The sequence below is a fragment of the Canis lupus genome, chromosome 11 (assembly GCF_003254725.2).
Source record: "Canis lupus dingo isolate Sandy chromosome 11, ASM325472v2, whole genome shotgun sequence".
Lineage (NCBI taxonomy): Eukaryota > Metazoa > Chordata > Mammalia > Carnivora > Canidae > Canis > Canis lupus.
The window spans coordinates 33,666,380-33,687,975 of NC_064253.1; the positions used below are offsets into that span (position 1 = coordinate 33,666,380).

General features: G+C 42.8%; 1 long non-coding RNA gene across 1 annotated transcript; it reads right to left on the minus strand.

Moving 5' to 3' along the window:
* Positions 1 to 3,118: 3,118 nt before the first annotated feature.
* LOC112649787 (uncharacterized) lies at positions 3,119 to 9,664 on the minus strand. The gene is made up of 3 exons (XR_003129731.2): positions 9,014 to 9,664; positions 7,117 to 7,225; positions 3,119 to 3,253 (listed from the first exon to the last, which is right to left on the minus strand). It is a non-coding gene; the product is annotated as an uncharacterized LOC112649787 (long non-coding RNA).
* Between the last annotated feature and the right edge of the window lie 11,932 nt (positions 9,665 to 21,596).

Genomic DNA, 21,596 nt, shown 5'->3' on the forward strand with positions numbered 1-21,596 from the left:
TTGGTACACAGTAGGCCCAACTTCACGGCTCCATTCCCTTCCCACCTCCTTCTTCCCAGAGGGGTAGCTCTGTGCCCGTAAAATGTAAATCAATATAGCCTTTCTTGCCTTCGTGTACTTCCATAGCTTTTCCCCTGATGAAAGCCCAAGTCTGGTAATTTCCCCCCAAACCTAAGGATCCTTCCTCCTAAGAAGGTGGCAACCATACAGGCGGGCTGAAACCATGTCTATTGATTTATTTGTGTCCCCGAAATACATCTAATCATTCTTTTAATGGGTACAGGGGTTTAGCTGCATAACTAAATGATGATTCATTCATTTAATTATTTTCTGCTATATATCTATGCTATCTCCCACTTTCTGTTATCTATCTTTGTTTCCACCCTCCATTCTTGGATAAATCCCTTGGAAGTGGACTTTATGAGTCATAAGGTGAGCATGCTGTATGTTGTTTGATATGTATTATAGAAACATAGAGAAAACGTGACCAGTTTTTTCTAAGATTTTATTTATTTATTCATGAGAGACACAGAAAGAAAGAGAGGCAGAGACACAGGCAGAGGGAGAAGCAGGCTCCATCCAGGGAGCCTGATGTGGGACTCAATCTTGGACCCCAGGATCACACTCGGAGCTGAAGGCAGATGCTCACCCACGGAGCCACCCAGGCATCCTGATGAATTTTGACTCTGTTCTATTTTGGCAACTGGAAAAAATGTTAAAGGTATCATATTCCTACTCTATTGTTAATGGTACGAGACAGAGGTTGGCAAACTTTTTATGTAAAGGACCAGATGACAAATATTTTAGACTTTGCGAATTATGCAGTGTCTTGCAACTCTGCCTTTGTGGTAACAAAAGCAGTTATACATAGTATGAAAATGAGTGAACATGGCTTGGTTCTAATAAAACTTTACTTATGGATACTGAAATTGAACATCAATAATTGTCACATGTCACAAAATATTGGGTTTTAATATTTTTTCAGCCATATGAAAAAAGTGTCAAAAACCGTGGTTCACACAGGCCATATAAAAACAGGCAGTAGGCTGCATCTGACCCATGGACTATAGGTTTCCAGTTTCTGGTGTAGAATTTAGTAGTTGATAATCCATTTTGCAGTACATTAGAAAATTCTTCCTGAAGAGAAACTTGTACTTTCCTGCAGGGTCTTGTTGGTTAAGATCCATATGACACTAGGATGATCTTGGGCATCACTATCTGAGCAATGTATAAGTTATTGATAGCTATTAATTGCTATTAATATTGATTCAAATTTGAGTTAAATATGTTACCTATAGGATTTAGAGAGCATCCATTGGGATGTTTTCTCTCCAAGTTATTCTTAGTTTAAGCCAGATGACTAGAACTTTGTTTGGGACCAACATGTATTGATCACTTCTCTCTGACAACTCAGATGTACACTTCCATACACTCCTTATTCCACAGAATTCCTCTAGAATCGTTATACTTTTGCAAGATTCCATAAGCCTATTTTGAGAAAGATCAAGAAACTCGCACTCTTCCATCAATCTGTAAATGAATATTGTTGAGGATGTTGCTGCTGATGTCACAATATGTCCATGTCTGAGGAGGATCTTTGTCTCAGTAAGGCCTTTCAATGAGGCTTCTCTCTTTTTAGGATGATTTTTACATCTCAAACTTGCCAAGTCTCTTTCATACCCCCTTACTCTTTATCTTCTCTGTGATTTAATTTCTTTATACACGTTTTAATTTGTTTAATCGTGCAGTATTTCATGTAGCTTTATAAGCTGAATCTTGTCTTTCTCTTCTTCCTGTTTCTTTTTTTTTTTTTTTTAAGATTTTATTTACTTATTCATGAAAAACACAGAGAGAGAGAGAGGCAGAGACATAGGAAGAGGGAGAAGCAGGCTCCCCGAGGGGAGCCCAATGCAGGACAAGATCCCAGGACCCCAGGATCATGACCTGGGCCAAAGGAACATGCTCAACACTGAGCCATCCAGGTGTCCACTACTCCTTTTTCCTCTTCATCCTTTAAACAGAGGCATTTTAATTTTTAAAAATTTAAACTGGGGCATTAGAGGCAGCAGAATGAGAAGTTCATATTTGACAGGGAATTGGGGTGACGATGGTCTCACTGTCTTAGTCTTTCTGCTTTCTCATGGAATTAGCTTCATGTCTATTTTCTCAGGATGATACAGCAGAGCCATTCGAAATGAAACCCCAAATTTATTTTGCCCCACTTTTGTCTTTCACCTACTGGTGCCATATAGGAACCATGATGCCCTGGAACCCCGGACGCAGATCTCCCCAGTGGTGTCTGGACCCTCAGCCTGGAAGTTCTCTGTGCCGCAAGGTCAGAGCCAGGGAAGGAGCTCCAGGCCAGCAAGCCTGCCCTGGGGGTTTATCTGCGGGGTTGTCAGGAGTGACAGCAAAGAGCCAGGCGGCTTGATGAATCCAACGAGCAGAAAAATCTGTCAAAACACACAGAACGTTCATTGCAGGGATCGTGGAAACATTGCCTATTTGTTTGGAGCGCGTTTAATTATTTTTAAACATATGCAGTCTGTAGTTCAGTGAACATGTCAGGGATAATAGAGGAAGAAAAGCAAATGAGGGGAGCGGCACTGATCCTGGAGCCACTCCTCTCCAGCAGCTGGCTGATGGGGAGAAGCAGTTGATTCCCTCCGAAGTGTGGCTCCCTGTCTGTCATCTAATGAAATGCAGTAGGGGGATTAATGTCATTAGCTCTAGGCCGGCATGCTGTGGAGTAAACAGATATACATCCTTGCTCATTTGGGGGAGTGTTTCTCAGCTCCTGCCCGCTGGCCTGCAAAGGTCACTCTCAGCCTTGTATTAGTTAAATGAGAAGAAATTAGGTTGGTTGAGACAATCTTGTCTGTTTAGTGAGAGCAGCCACTGGGCATTCAGGCACCTAACCCTGCTCCTCCCACCCCTACGCCTTCTAATTGGGGGTCATGTTTCTTCTTTGGGGGACATTTGAGGTAACCAGAGAAGATAAAAGCCCGGCGAGTAAATACTTTACAGAAGAAAACAACAACAACAACAACAACAAAACAACATTGTTTTACTTTGATAAGCAAAATGACCAAGGAGTATGGAAAAAAGGGGCCCAGCTGTTTGAATATCATGACCACCTCTCTTCCATCTTGACCCAAGAGCTTTCCCACATATTAGCACCGCACAAAGCTGAGGGCTGAGAAAGACATGTGCTCCCTTTTTCGTAATCCACAGGAATATACAGAAAAAACAGCTGCAAGTGAATAAAAAGTAGATATTTTTTATTCTTTGAAAACACAGGAATCCTGACATCAATGTCACAGTGAAAAATATTAGGAGGTGGGGAAAATCATAGGAGAAAAATGTCAGGAGGAAGAATGAGTACTTCTGGGGGGTGGCTACAACCTACACTCAGACACAGACAGATGCCTTCAGTCATGAATGGAATACTCCACACCATCCAGATATAGCCAGGGAGAATCTGGGAGGAAACTGACACAAAAGAAAACAAAGAAAGAATAACCACAGAAAAGAAGAAAAAAGTTTGAGGGAAAGGTGGCAAGGGAAATGGAGAGGTGACTCAAAATTACACAAATACTTGATAAAGTGAAGACAAACACTAATGCTGCTTTGTAAGAATTTAATTTTTTTATCAAAGCCAAATGCTCTACTTTATTTATTTATTTATTTATTTATTTATTTATTTATATTTTTAAAGATTTTATTTATTTATTCATTAGAGACACACAGAGAGAGAGGCAGAGACATAGGCAGAGGGAGAAGCAGGCTCCATGCACCGGGAGCCCGACGTGGGATTTGATCCTGGGTCTCCAGGATCGCGCCCCGGGCCAAAGGCAGGCGCCAAATGCTCTACTTTATACTAAAAGAGATACTAGATGCATCTGTCTTTGAATTGTGCTCCAATGTTTGTAGGTAGTACGTATTTTGCAGCAATGGATATTACTATCAGAGAAGCAATACAAATGAAAAGTAAAAGAAAAGGAAATTCAGGATCATTTACATTTGTTATGTCACAAATTCAATTCTGGTCACCCCTTCCACAGCACCACTACTTTCTGAGGGTCACTGAGAATTATATTCCTTAAAGAACATCATGGCAGGGTTCATTTTCTCTCCTAATGGCAGACCAACAAGAGAGAAAAGAAGAGATGGCCAGGAAGAACAAAGAGTATGTCATAAGAAGAAGGAGAAGGAAAGGGAGAAGAAGAAGAAGAAGAAGAAGAAGAAGAAGAAGAAGAAGAAGAAGAAGAAGAAGAAGAAGAAGAAGAAGAAGAAGAAGGAGGAGGAGGAGGAGGAGGAGGAGGAGGAGGAGGAGGAGGAGGAGGAGGAGGAGGAGGAGAAAGAGAAAAGGCAGGCAGGAAGGAAAGAGAGAAAGTAGGAGAAAAAAGAAAGAAAGAAGAAAGAAAGAAAGAAAGAAAGAAAGAAAGAAAGAAAGAAAGAAAGAAAGAAAGAAAGAAAGAAAGAAGAAAGAAAGAAAAGAACAGAGCAAGGTAAAATTTAGATGGTTTTATCTTTTTAAGATGAACCTAAATCTTGAGATTTCCCCAGCTTCCAGGGAGTAATGGGATCTAAAGGCTCAAAATCAATATTCAGACTGTTGCCTTCATGGGTCAATGCAGAGCCTCGAACCCCTCTTCTAGGTCCTGTCCCACAGGTACTCAAAAAGAGGGAGTCCACTCAGGTGGTATTGGTGGCTCAGATGGCTCTGGAGAGCTAGATACCTGGGGTTGATACTCCACTCCCTACAGGCCCCACCATGTCCCAGTGAGCATGGTGACCACAATGCAGAGACCACTGCCCTGTCCAACCCACTGCTTCTTGATCCTCCCAAACACACTGACCCCCTCCACTCTTTACCAGACCAAAGTTGACTTTGTCCTGCACACAAAGAGTGGAGATCCCTACTATCCCTGGTAAGCAGATTAAGGTCCAGGGTCAGAGGGGAGGAGCAAGTACTAGCTGATGTCTCCTTTGTTTGTCTGGGTTTCCTTAAGATTTAGCAAAGCCCTCATTCCTTTTTTAAAATATATATTTTTTCAATTTCATTTATTTGAGAGAGAGAGAGCACAAGAAAGAAGGAGGGGCAGAGGGAGAGGAAGAAGCAGGCTCCCCACTGAGCAGGGAGCCGAATGCAGGGCTCCATCTCAGGACCCTGAGATCATGACCTGAGCCAAAGGCAGATGCCTAACTGAGTGAGCCCCCCATTAAAGCCCTCATTCCTATAGACATGCTGGGATAGGAGTGGGGCTGAGGGAGACAAGGCAGGTCTCCACCATCAGAAGGTGGACTGAGACTTGCCTCTCTGGAGTTGGATTGCCAAAACTTATAAGAAAATATTTGCATCTTGGATGACTTGATACATGGAAGTAAAAATCTTCCTTGTGAAGAAGGGAGGCTAATGAAACTAGATATTGCCCATGCTTTCCGGTAAATGCAATTGCATCAAAGAGAGAAAACATTATCCTTCATGTGTAATAATAGGGAAAACCTGGACTCTCTGGTTCAGTCTAACTGGTTGGCTACTGAGTGTTGTCTTTTTCTTATTCTTTTTCTTTTTATCTTTTGTAAAAAGTACTGTAGGATAATTTTGCCTGGCCATACCTAGCAGTTCTTATGTATGATAAACTAAAGTCTTCCAGCTGCACAATGCTGAGGCTGTATTTTTATCTGTGGTGTCTGGTGACTACATAAACTATAAAAACAAAGTTAGAGTGATTTATATGTGTCATAGAAATTTAAGATTTTTTTAAAGTGTTCGTAAACATGTACAGTACGGGACACATTAGATATACCATTTGGATAACAAAAAACACTCATAGCAGCCTTGCTTGGCTTCAGAATTGATCCAGGGAGCAACTGGAGGGTATTTTCCCATCCTCTTCAGAGAATGACTTGTGGTCACATTATCTCCCCTGACCACAGGGTCACACTACATTCAGGATGAGGAAAGAAGAGAGTAGGGGTCTCAGGGCCCTGGTGGGATCTCAGGGTAGGCAATGGGATTTTGTGTTCTCTTACTTGGACCTTACATTTTATTGTGCATAAGAATCACTTGAAGAATTTGTAAAAGACAGAAAACCAAAACCTATTAAAAAAAAAAAAAAGTAAAGGCTCAGATTTCACCTCTAGAGACTCCAATTCTGTCAGTCTGTGTTGAGTCCTGAGAATCTGTATTTTAATAAGAATGGCTCCTCCATGACTATGCAATATAAGGGTTAAATTTTTGAAAAAACTGCTTAGGTGTTACAATTATGGTTACTGTCTAAACCCTTTTGCATTTTGGTGAGCAGTTTATAGGAAAGTGTGAAGCCCCACACTTTGGAGGCATTAGGAGGCCAGGCCCCACTTGTTTGACGCATAGGGTATTGGGAAACCTATTGTTATCGTCATGATATTGTTTAGTATATGTTGCAGATGGATTATTTACTCCACCCCCTCTTGCAGTCTCTCTATAGCTGTAACCAAGTGACCACAAAATATTGCAGTGAATTTGGAATTATTTCATAAACTCCTCATACTGGGGCCCCAGGACCAGAACAAAATGTGTGGGGCTCATGTGGCCATACGGGTATGATTACGTTCATGTGTGTAACTCGTAGACATGGGGTCTTCAGCGAGAAAGGCCATCTTTCTTTCACAAAGCAACTTAGTGGGTGGTGCTTCATAAGCAGCTTAACACAAAACATAGAGGAGAACAAACTACGCGCACACACACACACACACACACACACATACACAAGTGTCTCTGTTGGGCACTTAATAATTTGGATCCATACCAAAGTCCAGCCACAGGGGGAAAAAAAAATCTTGCCATTTCAAGGACTGCATAAGGTGACCAAATCTCCTCTATGAAACATAAACTTCACTTTCTCTGCCCAGCTGGCCAATTGTTCCAATTCAGTAAATCGCAGATTTGACAAACACGTTTAGGGAAGAGGAGATGAGTAATACCAAGCTGTGCTGATCAGAAGGCCGTTGACTCGGGCTTTAAATCCATGCACAATGGAATGAATACCTTCTATCCATTCACCCCACTAACCAAACAACACCAGGAAAATCATTTTCCAATTAGGCAGCAGGTTTCAGCATCGTTACCTTTGAGATCAGATTTGCTACCACTCAAAAATGCATCAGAGACAGTGTAGGAAGAGTTAAGCATCGCTCCTGGCATCTGAGGTCTTCGGAGGAGGTGAAATTAGATTAGCTGCAGGAAAATGGGAGGGTTTACATTACCAGAGGGGCTCTACCTGGCTCCAGGCTTAACAGTGAACAACGCTTTCAGCATATGGCATTACAATGGATTAGTGATCAAGTACGATTAATCCTAATAGATCGTCTTTTGAACCTCAGTGGCTTGTTAGGTGAGAAAAAAATTGTCTGTCCCCAAAGTGTCAGGTGAAACTCTCATTTGAGGTAAGACTACCATGTGGAGATGGGTCTCCATCTGGTGGCTTCCTTTTGTGAAACTCCACCAGAAGGTGTTTTAATGAGGCTTTTATAGCAGGCACCACCTGCCACTAATCTTCCCCTCTAAAAAGGTGTAATTGAGGGTTGGTTTTACAGTATGGCTCATATCCTAACCTTGGGAATTCATCAAGAAATGCAAATCTGGGTGGGATGGTATAATCATGAAATGCCATTTTGGCTTTTGGTTTAGACTGAAGTGGTTATAGAAATTTGTGGTTGGCTAATTACAACCAGCTATATAGTAGCTTCAGTTAGATTAATACGTGTGTCATCTCGGAATTAAATAACCAAGTTGATGGTGACCATATGTCTTCATTCAATTCTTTGCACATGTAAAGAGTTGCAAGGCTGCTAGTGGTTCACACAATTTAAAGGTTTCATTTACACTATTAAGGTTTAACTGGTTCAGATTTACTGCACATTTGTCCTCTTTGTAGATGCTTCAGTTCTAAGATGCATTTTTTCAATGAGACGTAAACAAGTGACAAAATCATCAAGACGTGTCTATATATGGGACTTCAGGAACAGCGTTATTTTCCTTTATCTCTTAATTTACAACACAGATTTCTGTCACACTGTTATTCTGGCAGATTGGTTATCGATTACACTGACATTTCTACCCTGAACCTCATTTGAAATACAAAATGCTCCAGAAGGTGGAACACAATAGAATAACTTTGAATTTTTTTTTTTTTTGTAAATTCAACAACCATGAATTGAGCCCTCACTGTGTACTAGGAATGCTGCTATGAATTAGGAAATAATAGTAACAGTAACAACAATAATTATACCTCATGCACCTTGCCCCTGCATAGAATGGGATCACTTTGCTTTTCTCTCCTATTCTGCTCAGTATTTTTGGAAGTCTTTTTCCTTTGCTAGTGTCACCTCAGCATATTTTGTTGAGTAGACATCTTACCAGCATATAAATCAGATCAATAAAATAGCATACATATTTAGATAAATCTCAATATTTGGGTCTTCTCTATATGCCATTTTAGACATGAGAGATATGCATAGCCCTTGATTGTCTTTCAATGACTATTTTAGTGATAGAATATAGCATGAAAAGTGGATGACCCAAAATACCCCATAATCCAAAACTGGCTTGCATTTTGAGTTTGGAGTGCATTTGTAAATATGAAACGTGAATTTAAAGCAGGAGTTATAAAATGGAGCCCTGGAAGTTCAATCTGACCAGTAAATTTCTATTTGGGATTTAGTGGATGTTCTTGTCTTTGTCTGTTAGCCTACACAGGTTTGTGCTTTTTTTTAAATACAAATTTTATTCCATAGACATGATATGCCCTCTCATGTTTGCCAGAGGCCCCCTTACTCCCTAATCTCACACCCAACTGCATTGACAAAACCCCATCCCAGTTCTAAAATAATAAGGCTCATTTTCACACGAGTCTGTGAACATTGGTTATGTAACCTTAGAATCAATCCCTGAATATGTTTCCATGTACGGCAAAAACCTTGGGGATGTGGGGATGGATCAGTGAGGGATAAGTCAGGCACCCACCCAATTAGCAGCCTCTTCAGAGCCAAGTCTGCCTCTCTCTGTAGAGCTAAATATTGTAGAATCATTTCACTCCCACATCCGCAATGTCCTTGGTGCATAGTCGTGAATCAGAAGCTCAAGGAACAGAATAGGTGAGAGGAAAAAGACAAGAAAACATGATTTAGCCTATTTTCCACTCAGAGAAAGGTTTTATAGTCAGAGTTTTAAAAGCCAAGACTGTAACTTCAAATTTCAGGATGCTTTTCTCCAGGAAATTCAATTGCCATGGACATGAATCATTAGAACTCATCCTGCCAGAGGAAAAAAAAAAAAAAAAAAGCGCATGAATTTCATTCTCCCATTCACAGTTAGCAGAATGAGGTCAATTATTTTTTCCTGTAGCCTTAGAAAAATTAGAGAAATTAATTCATTAATCCATTTTTTCCCCTAAGGTGATCCATCAGTGTTAGTTTAAAGTGGAGAAAATAATAGTTGGCTAAAGGTGAGATGGCTAGCTGATGCATGCTGTGACTCCTGTTGCTGATTATGCCCAGGCGTTACATGAGAATGTACCCAGCATCTCCCTGCCTCAGCTTCTGTGCCTCCTTTATTCATTCTACTAACCCCATAATAGGTCCTGCCCAGGGGGTTAGCATGATGCAAGAAAATGTTGTCTTTGGTGTTTCCTTCCTCAGTGCTGCCTTTCAGCTTCCTTTATGACCTCATGATGTCCCCACGCCCCCACTCAGTGACCCTAGTGTCAGCACCTGCCCTCCCCAAACCACCAATCGTACCTCAAACCTCTCCCCCGCTCTGCAGTCCAACTCTCTGGCCATGGCATTTTCTGGGTAACAGCTATTGACTATCATTAAGTTGCTTGCTGTAAAATGGCTTTTTGTGCTTTGTGATTTGGGGCTTTGATACATAATGTCCAATCCAAAGGAACTGTTCTTTTGACAAAAAATTAATAGAAGCTCTGTAGGCTGGAGGGGAATAAGAGAAAACAGGGAGAGGTCTTACAGCATCCCCAAATCATATGATGCTTTGCCACTACTTAAGTCAAGTTCGGGGTAAAACATTTGGTGCCTTATAGGCACATTTAGTCATGTTTAAATGACTTATGAAAAGTGAATTTAATTTTGATCTGTACTATGTTAAGGACCTTCGTGAGAATGAGACAGTTTCCCAGGTGTGCTTCATGCTACTTATAGAATTTTACTTTTAGGATTTGGAGATAGTCAGAATGCAGGTATAATGGCTAAAACCTCATGTGATGCCATATTTCTGAATATAAGCAGGTGAATAATCTCTTCTTTGGCTCAGCTAGAAGTCAAAGAAATTTCTTTAAACTCATCTTCCTCACACAAAATTCTTTCATGTAGTTACACTGGGTTGTACATGTACTCAGACATCTTGAGTTCACTACCAGTTGCCCTCCCTCACAAACTAAATCTTGGTTTCCTTCAATATGCAGCTTTCCACCTCTCCGACGCGCTCTCCAAGAGCCTTGCAGTGTGCCATCCTTCCCCTGGAGAACCCACCTGTAAATTAACTTCTCCCTCTCAGACTTCCTATGTGAATACCAAAAATGAGGTTGGCTCACCTTGACATTTTATTGTTGTCTGGCATTTTCTCCTATATCTTCCTCAGTATGTCACATATGTTTGTAACTGAGGCCAGGAAAGTTTTAAGAGAGAAAAGTTGAGGAGATTGGGGAGGAGGAAGAGGGTATTAGAAAGGGAATAGAAATCTTTATTTCTGTTTTACATAAATCATTTAAGTAATAATCCATCTCTCTAAAATCAGACAAAGGGTAGGCAGTACAAAATTAGGTGAATTTCTGTATAAGTATGTTACAAACCCAAGACTCTGAAGTAGGTCTAGAGTGTGTCCTGAAAACAAGCTGGTGGCATATGGCAGAGGTCTACAAAAGTGCTTATCGGGCTTGTGTATACTGAAGATTCCGGAACTAGCACTAGAGATTTTGATTCAGTAGACCTCAGTTGAATTCCAGGAATCTCAATTTTTAACAACCACCCACAGCGACTCTGACAGTGTCAGGGAGAAAGAGTATTTCAAAGTTGAAGGCTATTTCATCAAAATTTCCATTACTCTCCTTGGCCCTTTTGAGAATCCAGAGCAAGGAGTTTTCAGAGATGAATGTGTCTACAGAAAGAAAGTGCTGCATAGAGAAACAATAAATTTTATTGCAGATTTTTTAAAATTTAAAGACAAGCTTTTTGGATGAGTTATGCTCCATAAATAAAATACACTTAAACATCAAACTCAAAATGAAAAGATCCCAACCTCTGAAATAGTTACTGTCCACTCACCAGAGGAACTGGAATGATTATAGGCAGCCAAGGCCAGATATGTAATGTGGGTGTTAAGACTCTGTTTACAAAACCAGTGTGGGAAGGCATGGAATTTCTAGGCTGAGGGCCATGTGTGTATACAATTCCTCAATTTGCATTCTAGAGAAACCTAAAGTTTGTTAGCTGCAGGTGCAAATCTCACGTTGTTGCGAAACTTGTACAGTCCATGGTACTCAAGCTGATACATCACTCTGCCTGCCCTTGTACCGCCCTCTTTTTCCAATCTAGCCACTTCCCTGAAGAGCTTCTGATTTGGATAAACTGTAACCAGCTAAAGTTCCCAGACTACCTGACAACCTTGCAAAGTCTGAAACTATGAATTAGAAGTTAAATATCCTCAAATATTCAAAACATAAGAAGTCTGTGGCAAAAGTCAGATTTTGTTTCTAGAACATTCTTTCACTTCCCTGAGTGTGGGAGTGATGTGTAGGGCACATAGATGATCTCATGCACAAAGAAGTTCAAACTGGCTAAACTACAAACATCCTAACCCTTTGGGCGATGATGGTAGCATCCCAATCCTTTGGCCAACAGAACTACCTGATTTGGTCATTTGGATTAACCAATACTTGAAATTTAAGGTTTCCACCCAACATTTATTTTGTATCATGTGAGAAAAGGTTGCAGACAGACAAGAACTACTAGTTCCCCTGGAGAACCCACATGAATTCTGTTCTTTCTAATCTTTGAATCTACACACACGTTCATTCCAGACTTTGTCTTTTATTCCTAAAGCTTACAACCTTGATGTAATACTGACTCGCAGCAACCCAACCTGGCATTTACTTAGGAGAAAAAGTTCCCTCCTTTACTTTTACCCACAGGATTTTTCTATTCTGACAGCGTTTGACTTCATCCTTGATTGATCTTGAACTGGCACAGATTAAAAGGCTCTCCCAAAATGAGAAGTGCCATGAAAATAGGCATCTTTCATCTTTGGAGGCAAAGGAACCCTGTGCCACATGGTGGGGTGGTGGCAGTTTCTTTGATCAGCATTTCTTTGTTTGAGCCCAGAAATTGAGTCAGCCTACCAGGCATAGCAATACAATAGGGCAGCCAGTATCCCAATGGAACCAATGCTAAGTAATGATTGGGAATTTCCATCAGAGCATCTTAATCCACTAGCATGAGTTGTCACCATGAGCTCCTCTAGGCCCATTAAAATGACTTCAGGTCACCTCCACTGAGCCTGCCCATTCACTCCAAAACAATTATCCTAATCCCCTTAGCAGACCCAATCCCTTAACACTTATGAAGTGCCCTCCTATGCAGGGTGCTGACATTTTCCAACAACACTAGCCTCTTTGAAATGCCAATCAAAAGTCCTTCTTGTTAAAATACACGGCCCTCTCTGCAAGTATAAACAGACCTTCGTACATCGTCACCACCACCATCATTAAAAAGCACTTACAGAACACCCACCTGTGTGTGATGCTGTGCTGTTGGGCCCAGAATAGGCAAGTGCTAGCAACGCTGACCTCAGGAGGGGGTGGTTGCGAACCTGCCACTGTGAGGTTCTCCTGCTGCGCAGACTGTGCCCAGAGGCATGAACCCGCAGCAGACCATTTCTGGTGACTGGGTAATTGCCCCAAGAGGATTAATTAGCTGCTCCACAGAACAGATCTTGCAAAAGTCGTATATAAGTGACAAAACTCACCATGAAAGTTCTACCAAAATGCTTTTTCCCAAACTTCAGTTACCACTTGGCTGGACAACTTGGCTGAGCGAGGGCTGATTCAGAAGGCACTTTTGTTACAATTTTTGTCTCCTACATGCTGTACCCTTTGACTACCTACCATTATGGAAAGTAGAGCCCGTGATGGCCCAACGCCGGGCGCTAGCAAGCAAGCTGGGGTCAGAGGATGCAGGTTCCTCTATCACTGCACCGTTTACCAGCTGGGTAACCTTGGGGAGGTCATTAGATGCTCTGGGCTTTAGTTTCCTCCAGTGTAAAATGGGAACCATACCATATATCAAGGGGTCCCTGGGAGGTTAAGTAAAACAATATGTGGTGAAAATACAATGCTTAGGACTCCACGGTTATATCTTAGACAAGACTATTTGCTCAGGCGGTGGGGGCTCTGAGTGGTGGAGGCTCGGCCAGGGCGAGATACAGAAATTACCAACCATGGGATGGGTGAAAGCTGGATGAGAAAGGGGTTCCAGCTGGAAGAAGTAACATGGGAAATGAGCAGCCAGTCAAAGCTCACAAAAATAATGTAGGGGGAGAAAACATAATTAAAGTGCCAGGAGCAGAGGCGCTTCATTGGAAAGTAAGAAGAAGAGAGAGGGTGAGAGCATGAGGGTGCCAGAGAAGCAGGGATGCAGGAGACCTGTTCCATCATCATCCTGTCGTTCGCTCAGCTCCTTGGCAGGGCTCGGACACCAAGCATCCATTGCTTGGTGCTGGACAATTGACAAAATTCTTCACGCAATAGCAGCGTGGAAAACACCGAAGAACAACAACTGGAGGGTGAGTATGCGTCCTGGCTTCACCTGAAGGATTCTAGATTTCTCTTTAGCACCATTTTAACCCCATTGTAACTGTGTTCTTCCTCAGGGCCCATGGAACACATATGTTTCAGATCATTTTAAAGCCAGACATATGTAAGGAGACACCGAGATGCTTCAAATCTAGCTCAAACCAAGTATGTTTTGACAAAGATTTATACAATTTAATTTCCTTCTCCCCCCCCACCCCTAATTTCTTCCCGCGATACAAGTTTAATTTCTCCACTTTACTTAAACCACATACACACGACAAGTAGTACAGGCATAAGCAAGAAACAGGAAAATAACAAACCTTGAATCCGCAATCTTCTTTCCCAATTCGAAGATGTTTGTCGGACGTAGACAGTCCGAACCTCTTAAATGAGTCTTGCTTTCTTGTGAGGTAGATGGCGCAGCTAAGATGCTAGCAAGTTCTGCAGACGGAACAGGGTGCAGCTGTCCCTTCGCACCGTGGCTGTCATGGGGCCCTTTGCGCCCTCCTCGGTGTTCGGTGGTAACATCCCGTAAGTGCCCAAATCGTAAGCGAGTGCGGTTTACTGCTGCATGGCCCAATTCATAAATTGTAATGCATGCAGGCTCCAGCAAATAATATTTTACCCAAAGAAGGAAAGTAAAGGAAAGAGAGACAAGGTGGGCCAGAAACATCTCTCGATTTCAGACATCCCCTTGCTGAAGAAGATGAGCACCCAGTGCGGCTCACACAATTCTGATTGAATACCCCTACTTCTAAGTCTCCCCCATCAGGGCTAACCCATAAGACCTGGGTCTCCCCGTCAATAAATGGAAACAGTAGTGCCTGCTGCAGGAATGTGAGAAAAATTGAATGAAAAAAAAATGTAAATATCCTGGAGCCATTCTACCTAAAGGGTTCTTTTTAAGTTCCCCACGAAAACACCCTTTCGTACATCTTCCCACAACCGAAAATGTCACTTATTTACATGTCTAGTTGCCAGTTTTTTCTTCACTCACTAATATAAGCTCCAAGAGAACAGAGACTTGTCGTGTTCACTACCACGTATTAAGATGTGCCCATTCAGAGGAGGTACGAGACAAAAGTTTGTTGATTGCATAGTAGTGATCACTAAATGACAGGAACACAGATAAATGTGCGTGTGTGTGTATATATATATATGCATCTATAGTTTGTTTACTCAATAATATATGTCTATATATTCATAATAAAAACATTTCACACGAGATACCATGACCCTCATTTTATTTTATTTTATTTTTATTTTTTTAAGAATTTTATTTATTTATTCATGAGAGACACACACAGAGAGAGAGAGAGGCGCAGAGACACAGGCAGAGGGAGAAGCAGGCTCCATGCAGGGAGCCGGACGTGGGACTCGATCCAGGGTCCCCAGGATCACACCCCAGGCTTCAGGCGGCACTAAACCGCTGCGCCATCAGGGCTGCCCATGACCCTCATTTTATATAAAGGTTTAATAAGTGGCAGTCTTGGGTATTGAACCCATGAACTCATGTCCGGTTTGTGTTTTGTTTTTTTTTTTCCCACTCCGGCACAGCTACCTACGCATTAATATTCGCCTCTTCTCAAGAGAGCAGTTCTTCCTCACCGTATCCTGTTTTACAGTCTTTACTGAATTGCCTGTAATTTCACCCACATTGCCGGGGGTCTCCATGACCCCCTTCCCAGCCCACCATGACCAGTTCCTATGCCCAGCCAAGGTGACCGTGCGTGGCTCTCCAACCTTGTTATCTGGCCATCTGGATGCTGTAACTTCTAGGAACTGGTTACTCTGCATTCCAAGAGTCCCTCCTTTAGTTAATTTTTTTTTTTTTTGAAGTCAGATACTCTGCACCCTAATCCCCACAGGGTTAAGTCCCCCCAGAGGAACCCCCAGGCTGATTCACCCCGTGTGACGGAGAGCTGAGGCCCACACAGGCGCCAGCCGCTGACAAACCCCACAGCCCAGCCGGCCGCTGGAGGGTGACGGGACCCGGGCAAACGCTTCCAGACCGAGCTGCTGAAATGGGGCCTCGCAAGTCTTTGACGGCGTTAATCACCGAGTGCTCCTGGCCTGCCAGCCAGGCTTCTCCTCGGAAGGCCCCGCCATGTGGAACCTGCTCCCGGTGGCACTCCCTCGGAGCCCACATTTGGCAGCAAGCAGGCGACATTTGAAAAGATGTTTTTATTTGCTCCAGCATTTGGTTCACTTCCCCGCACCGCCCCCCCTTCACTCTGACACTTTGGGCCTGAAATATGTTTTCGGCCGTCGTGGCAGAGTCCCACCAGGTCCCTGAATCCTGTGTTTAATGACACGGTTGCCGGAGGGGAGCTCCCAACTGGAAGGCCCGGCCTGGGTTGTTCTATTCGGGGCGCCGCTCCCAGACCTACGGCACGAGGTGGTGGGGGTCCAGGTGTGGGACCGTCTTTCACCTCCCGAGTCTCTGACGGGAGTTCTAGAAGCCTGGGATACAGACTTGGTGCTCCGTATTCATACATAAGATTTTGCTGTCCTTTGTCGTACAAAAGGCAGAGTTGGTGGGGACAAGAGTGCTTTTGTGAGCAGCTCTCTGAAAAAAAGATTTCACATCACTTTTATGCCTGGTTTAACGCCATCCTTCAGTGACAGGAATTTAGCCAGCCATGCTATGAAACAATGTGGATCACAATCCCGAGGTCTATAATATGCCATTCATTAAGATGACTCTTTTGGCTTCCACTGTGGGTGTCCTCTTGCTCCACCATAAGACCTAAGGGAATAAAAAAGTGCCAAGCCACTAAAATAGCTACAATAGAAAGATCTGTGGTCATAGGGCCAATGCCAACACCAAAGGCATGTACCAACCAAAATGCAGATGTGCGATTTGGCAATGTGACACGGCATGCGGGCCTTTCAGAGTCAATGAACCAAACTAGGATGATGAGGGTTTTCATCTTCCAGAACTTATGCCCATAAATTCTAATTACTAGATTGAATTCTCTTTCTTTAGAAGATTAGCTGTAACCAGTTACTATGGGCTCATGCAGAGAGGATACATTATTATTTCTCTTCCTTTTGGTGCCATAAAGTTTTCAGATGGAGCAAGGAGACAGGTACATGTCAGGACACAAATAGAATCCAGTGCTTTTATACTAATTCATTGGAAATGCAACCCCTGGGGGTGATTCCCCTCAACTAGCAAGTGGAAAGAAAGCCTTTCTCTTGAGGACAGTGATTTAAGTTTTCCACCTAATAAAAAATTCCAACTAGCCTACTACTTTTTTTTTTTTTTGTATTTTCTAAGCACTGAAATTTTCTAAGAAACACAACCCTCCCCCTAAAGTTCGACATTTGGGATTAAGTTGTATCCACGCAAGATTCATATGTTGAAGTCCTAACCCCCAGTACTCACAATGTGACTTTATTTGAAATAGGGTTTTTTAGATGTAATTAAACTGAGATCACACTGAAGTAGAATGCTCCCATAAGCCAATATGATTGGCATCCTTACAGAAAGGGGAAATTTGGATGTAAAGACACTCACACAGGGACAACTTCATGTGAGGATGAAGGCAGAGATCAAGGTGATGTTCCAAAAGCCAAGGAATGCAAAAATTGCCAGCTCACCCCCCAGAAGCTAAGGGAAAAGTCCTGGAGCAGATTCTCTTTCTCAGCCCTTGGAAGAAACCAACCCTGCTGACACCTTGGACTTCGGGTGTCCTGAAGGTGAGACAATAAATTTCTGTTGTCTAAGCCATTCAGGTTATGGTGCTCTGTTGTGGCAGCCATAGTAAATGAATAAATTCAGCAACTGCTTTTTTGTGTGTGTATATATTCTCCTCAACAATAAAATTCATGGGCATAATTCTCTTTGCCAATTTTCCAGGTAAGTTTTAGACAAAGACACCTGCCTTAAAAGTTGAGATGAATGGCAGAAATGAGGAAATCAGGCCAATAGACTTTTTCTGAGTTCATCTTCAAACCCTGCATTTACCCCACCATCTTTAACGTCCTTCTGAGGAAAGGGAAAATGGAAATGTCGAGGAGCAGATTCCCTGGGAACGATGCACTGTGATGAAGAGGTGCATGGATACTGGCCCTTGTGCTCAGAAACACCTGTAAGGAGATGTAGGGTGCAGGAACCAGCAGAGTTTTTGAACTGTAGTGTGGTTGCAATGAGGAATGAGATGAGGAGTATCGGTTGTAGCATAAGACCAGTTACGATGGTGGGAACTATAGAATGTTCCACTGATTTCCTATGATTTTACTCAGGAAGAGCAACGAACCAACCAAAATTCTGAGGGAACTGTTCCTGGATGGAGTAAAATTTCTATACAGGAAATAGGCATCCAAGGGGTGCAAGGAATGGCCCCTCTTCAGAATGGAGCCTCTTACTCCCTCAGATGCTGGGAGTGATGGCTGGAGTCCCAGAGCTGAGTCCTCCCTCAGCATTGCCCTCAGCAGAAGGGAGCTATTTCAACGTAGGATGCAACCCATCTAAGGGACAGCCCACATCTGTACAAACCAACCAGGGAGTACAAAGTACAAAGTAAGCAGGTGGCACTCATAACAAAGTTCAATGATACCTTTGCTGGGCCCTGTGGTGGAAACATGGCCTCCCTAGGGTTCAGGACTTCTAGACCTGCAACACCTACAGTTGCAGACACAGAAAGCTTAAAATCCCTAAATAGATTTGTGGGAATAAGCAGGGCCAATCCTAATACTACTTTAAGTCCCTGAGCCCAGTCAGTATTCTATTGGTACATTACAGCATATAAGGGTCATTGATTTAGAGCTTTTCTTGTATCTTAGACAATGGGGCATTGTCCTCACTGAATCCTCTCCAAGCTGAAACTTCATCTACTCTTTGAAAATGAAATTCCTCGATCCATCAGGCCAGCAGCTTCTGGGTGGTACGGGAAGTGTTATGACTAGTGAATCCATGGTCACAATGATCTGCCCCGTGGTCCATACATGATCCTCTATTGTACATGATCCTGCATTGATGGTTCAAATGCCCCTCAGATGGAGAGCAGGAAAATCATATCCATGTTGACCATGTGTTGATTCTAGCCAAGGTAAATTGCTGCTTCATTTAAGGTTGGAAGAGCCTAGTGGAATCATTGGCTGGTTGATTTCCTTGGGATGTTGCTACAATGGGGACCCAGTATTGGTCTAGATCATGAGCAGGTTGGATATTCAGCAGTAGCGGTGGCTACACCAGCTATGGTGAGTGGAAGCCTATAGTGTTAAATTTGTGCTGTACACGAATCAAATGTGCAAGCACAAGGTTGCCTGATGACCCAGGCCCATCCCAGGTATACCACCTCCATCTTACATGAGACTGTTATTTGATTTGTCTGACCTTATAACTTGGCACATTTGACAGAACCCAAACCATTATGGGAACTTCTGCTCACAAGAACACTTCATGTCCAGGGCAGGAGTATGCCAGGAACTGTTTTTTCAAATGGTCTATAATTTTCTGGTGCTGATGATATATCTTTGTCCTAGAAACACACGGGTCTCCACTCCGGCTCTCCTATAGTGGCTTGCCATAAGTTTCATAAAGCATCTCTCCCACCACAATATCCCTCTTGTCATACCATGCACTCTATACAGTACCGTACAACCGGCCAAGTCTTATGGCCTGAGCAAAAGGGTTTCTGCATTATCTTGGACCTGAGACAGAGCTTCCTGCTAAAAGCTGTCAGCCTTCCATGTCATTTGTTAAATGGTTTGGAGCAGTTTTTCCTATGTGGAACACACTGCTTCTCAAATGCAAAGAGACCTACCAGACACGGTCTCCTTCCAAGTGGTGAGAGATGCAAGAGGCAACAAATCCTCTTTTATTTCCAGGGGAGTGTTCCTGCATGCTTCACTGATGTTTAAAACTTTCCCAATATGGCTGGCTCCAGAATCTTTATAGGGTTTGTCTCCTACCCCTGGAGCAAACGTGGTTTACCAAAATGTCAAACACAGTTTCTGCTTTTTGCTCATTGGATTCAATTAATATTATTATACCTTTGATATAGTGGGCCAATGTGATGTTCTGCAGAATGTCCAGACAGTCCACGTCCCTTTGGACTAATTACAATAGAAGGTGGGGGGAGAGTCTTGCCCTGGGGCAAGACTGCATATGCATACTTTTGTCTGTTCCATGCAAAGGCAAACTGCTGCTCACCCTCCTTCCCGGTGGGGTTCAAAACAAATGCATTCATCTGCTCAGTGGCTGCAGACCATGTCCCAAGTCTCTGTTATCCTGTGCTTGCAAAGATACCTCATCTGACAGAGGAGCTACAATTCGGGTTCCTATTTGATTGAGTGTTCAGGATGCCATAGTCATTCTCCAGGATACCTAAGAATTTTTCAGTGACCAGTCTGGTGAATTAGGTAGGGGTATGATGTGGACCACCATTTTTGCACACTTTAGTTTTTTTTATGGGTATATACTACTGTCTGCCATCCCACCAGGATGCGCTATTTTTTTTATTTGCTATATCAGCTGGAGGGGAGGGGCACTTTCAACTTAGACTCTGTGTCCATAGTATTTGAAATATCTGGGCATTCTCTTTGTCCTAGTCCATGGATTACCCAAGCATGTATCTTCAACTCTTTAGGGGGAAGAACTAGGGAATTTTTACAAACTTTGTGGAGTTGTAAGGTCCTTCTTTTTAGAAACCTGGCATGTCCTCCAGGGTGTGGGTTCTGAGTTTGAAAGCTAACTTGATTCGGGAGGCTGGGCAAGGGATAATTATTTTCCACTGGGGTGTTGCCCATAGCCTCTGAATATTGTTTGCACAGACTGAGTGATCTCTTTGGCAATTACTCACCTATCTTTCTCCTAGGTTCTAGTAAACATCTCCATAGCTTTATATAGCTCAGGCACTCTACATTTCCACATTGACCATGTTGTCATTGTATCTGTACCTGTTTTGCACTGCCACCAGTCCCTATCATTTTGGGATTCTCCTGTCTGTATTGCTTTCAGGGAGCCCAGTTCTGTAGCAGCATCTCCTATGGTCATTGTTTGCCTTCAGAGTTTCAGATACACCTCCCTACTAGTTCATTGCTCATCTTTATGTCACTGGCCTATAACCCCTCCTTGCCATGGACTCTTCCATAGAAGAGTCAGATAAAGTGCTTGCTGTCTTATCCAGTATTTCACTTAGCAAGCCCATGGCTGTCAGCCACTTGGCCCTTTCCTCCATGGTCTGCCACAGAGTCCTGGCATCCCTACTTCTTTAGTGTGAGCCTTCCTTTAGCTAAGACTTCAGCAAGATCATTGCCGGGATATAAAAAAAGACTGTGTCACTGAAAGTTGCTACCATCCTGATGCCCTCTCCATTGTCCAGCTTTATATCCCTACCCTGTGATCCCAGCACCCTAAGGATCTGGTCACTATCTAGCTAGATTTTGACTTGGTCCTGCAGTTATTTTATGATATGGTTTCTTTTCTACATCAGGTTCAGAACTTTCGTGCTTAGGTTATGTCATGACATAAAAGTATTGTTTTGGTGGTCAATAGGAAAGTGGAGGTAGGTCCTGAGACAAATTTATATTGTCTTTCAAGACTCAGATCTCTGCACCATTTTCACACAAAATTACAGGCAAAATGGATTGCTCTGCAGAGGGTTCAAAGTAATCTAGGAATTCAGGATTAAATTGGTTGATCCAGATTTTCCCCTCACATTGTGAAATCCCACTCTATGCATCAGGGACCTGACCTAGGAGGAGCAGGCTTGCTGGGGTTGAGCATTCAACCTT